Source organism: Cannabis sativa, chromosome 3 (genome assembly GCF_029168945.1).
Source record: "Cannabis sativa cultivar Pink pepper isolate KNU-18-1 chromosome 3, ASM2916894v1, whole genome shotgun sequence".
In the NCBI taxonomy this organism is placed as follows: domain Eukaryota; kingdom Viridiplantae; phylum Streptophyta; class Magnoliopsida; order Rosales; family Cannabaceae; genus Cannabis; species Cannabis sativa.
The window spans coordinates 16016399-16019100 of NC_083603.1; the positions used below are offsets into that span (position 1 = coordinate 16016399).

Here is a 2702-nt window from a genome sequence, read left to right on the forward strand (position 1 = left end):
GGAGCGATACCACCTTCTAGTTTCTTTCTTTTACCCTTTTTATTCTTGTTTATGTTTGTTTTTATTTCTGAATTAATCATGGATGTTTTTAGAGTTATTATGAACTAAATTTCCCAATAAGGGAGGATGATGATTGTTGTTTAAGTTTATGCCTAGTTAATAAATAATTGCCATTCCTTCATCTTTTGTGTGAATACTATCTTTATTTGTGTTTAATTTCATGTGCAAGCTTGATCACCTTTTACATGTTCTATGATCCTAATTCGAAATCTGAAAAGTGAGAATTGGGAATGCTAAAATTTAGATAGTCTAGGTTTTGATGTAAAACGAAAGTATTTACATAGCCTCAGTGACTAATAGATTATTGCTTAATGCTGATTTTGTGTTGATCTAGTTAAGAAGTTAATTAGAGAACATATTATTTAGAACCTAAAAGATCTGAAAAGAGTTAGGTTAATTTATAATCTGTCTTTCACATTGAGATAAGGATAGCAATTAGGTATTAACATAGGTAGCTTATCAACAGGATTCACCTCCCTAATCTCTCATCTTGATTAATCTTCGTTTATTTTCTCTTTAATTTCTGAGTTATTTACTTTTAATATTGCAAACTTATTATTTTACCAAATAGAATCATAAGTATAGTTTAGTAGTACTTAATCCAATTCCCTGTGGTTCGACCTCACTTGCGTGAGATACTACTTGATACGTACACTTGCGTAATAAACACAATTTTCGTAACAAGTTTTTGGCGCCGTTGCCGGGGAATTGTTTAAAGATTAATATTACACAAAATTATACTAACTTCTACTTTGGTATATTTTCTCTTGCTGATTTTTCTAACCTTTTTCTTGCAATATTTTCGTGATCTATTTCAGGAATCATAAGTGTATGCGCCGTCAAGGACAAGCAGTGATATTACCAGTTGATCCTGAAATCGAGAAAACTTGTAGGAGAAATCGAAAGAACAAGAGGCAAGAGGGAGTTTCAGCAACTGCTGAAACTTCAGACATTATGGCTGCCAATGCTGCAAACAATGGAGGCAATAATGGTAACAATGGTGGCGCAGTAGAAGATCAAGCTAATGGCCGCAGCTTGAGAGATTACATTCTCCCTACTCTGACGGGAGTGCAGTCGTGTATCAGGCCACCTAAGATGGATGCAAATAACTTTGAGATCAAACCTGCCATACTTCAGATGGTGCAGTCTTCAATTCAGTTTGGTGGCCTCCCTTCTGAAGATCCTAATCTGCATCTCTCTAACTTCATGGAACTTTGTGAAACCTTTAAAGTTAATGGAGTTAGTGATGATGCCATTCGACTGAGACTGTTCCCATTCTCTCTTAGAGAACGAGCCAAGAGTTGGCTAAACTCCTTGCCACCCAATTCTATCGCCACCTGGAATGATCTGGCAACGAAATTCTTGTCAAAGTTCTTTCCTCCAGCCAAGTCTGCAAAGCTGAGAGGAGAAATCAATAACTTCTGCCAACAAGATAATGAATCTCTCCATGAGGCTTGGGAGAGGTTTAAAGATCTGATCAGAAAGTGCCCTCACCATGGTATAGAGAAGTGGATGCTGGTCCACAACTTCTACAATGGGTTGGTAGGAAACACAAGAACTTTAATAGATGCAGCAGCTGGAGGAGCTTTTATGAGGAAGAGTGCTAATGAGGCTTATGATCTATTGGAGGAGATGGCTCTAAACAATCAACAGTGGCCAACTGAGAGGAGTCAATCAAAGAAGGTAGCTGGTGTGTTAGAGGTTGATGCCATCACAAAGTTGACAGCAGAGGTTGAGGCATTGACAAAGATAATTGCAGGGCAAGCTAAACAAGCCCAAGTTGTGTGTGAGTTATGTCGGGGAAGCCATCACTTTTCAGAATGCCAAGCTGATGTGGATGATTTGCCAATGGATGAAGCTAAAGCCATTGGAAACTATTGACAAAACAACAACAACAACTATGGGTTCAACCAGGGTAATAACCGAAGAAATAGTGGGTTCTATCAGCAACAAAATCAGAACCAGAATCAGAATTAACAGTTTAATCAGCAACAAACCTCTGGTGGAAATTCTAGTTTGCAGACAAATTTACTGCTTCAATTCATGACTGAAACTAGATCTTCAATCAAAGACACTCGTGCATTACGGATGGGCCAACTAGCAACTCAAGTAGCAACCCGTCCTCAAGGGAATTTTCCTAGCACAACTGAAGTAAACCCCAAGGAAAACTGCAAGACAATTACCCTGAGAAGCGGTAAAAATTATGATGGTCCTGAATTGCCACAACTAGTGAATGGAGAAAAGGAGAATGAAGAGCAACCGATGTCGACCCCAACACCCACTCCAACGAAGGCTACTGATAGTCAAACACAGCCACAACAGTCTCCACCAACTAATATTGATCACCATGTAAAAATACCATACCCTCAAAGGCTTAGAAAGTCAAGCTTAGACAAGCAGTTCACCAAATTCCTGGAAGTGTTCAAAAGACTTCACATTAACATTCCCTTTGCTGAAGCTTTAGAGCAGATGCCAAGTTATGTGAAGTTTATGAAGGAAATCCTGTCAAAGAAGAGAAAGATGGAGGATTATGAGACAGTTGCTCTAACTGAAGAGTGCAGCGCCATCCTACAGAAGAAACTCCCTCCTAAACTCAGAGATCCAGGGAGTTTCACTATTCCTTGTACTATAGGAAAAATTGA

General features: G+C 38.6%; 1 non-coding gene across 1 annotated transcript; it reads right to left on the reverse strand.

Moving 5' to 3' along the window:
• Positions 1–1455: 1455 nt before the first annotated feature.
• Positions 1456–1562, reverse strand: LOC133036355 (small nucleolar RNA R71). The gene has a single exon (XR_009687012.1). It is a non-coding gene; the product is annotated as a small nucleolar RNA R71 (small nucleolar RNA).
• Positions 1563–2702: the final 1140 nt, after the last annotated feature.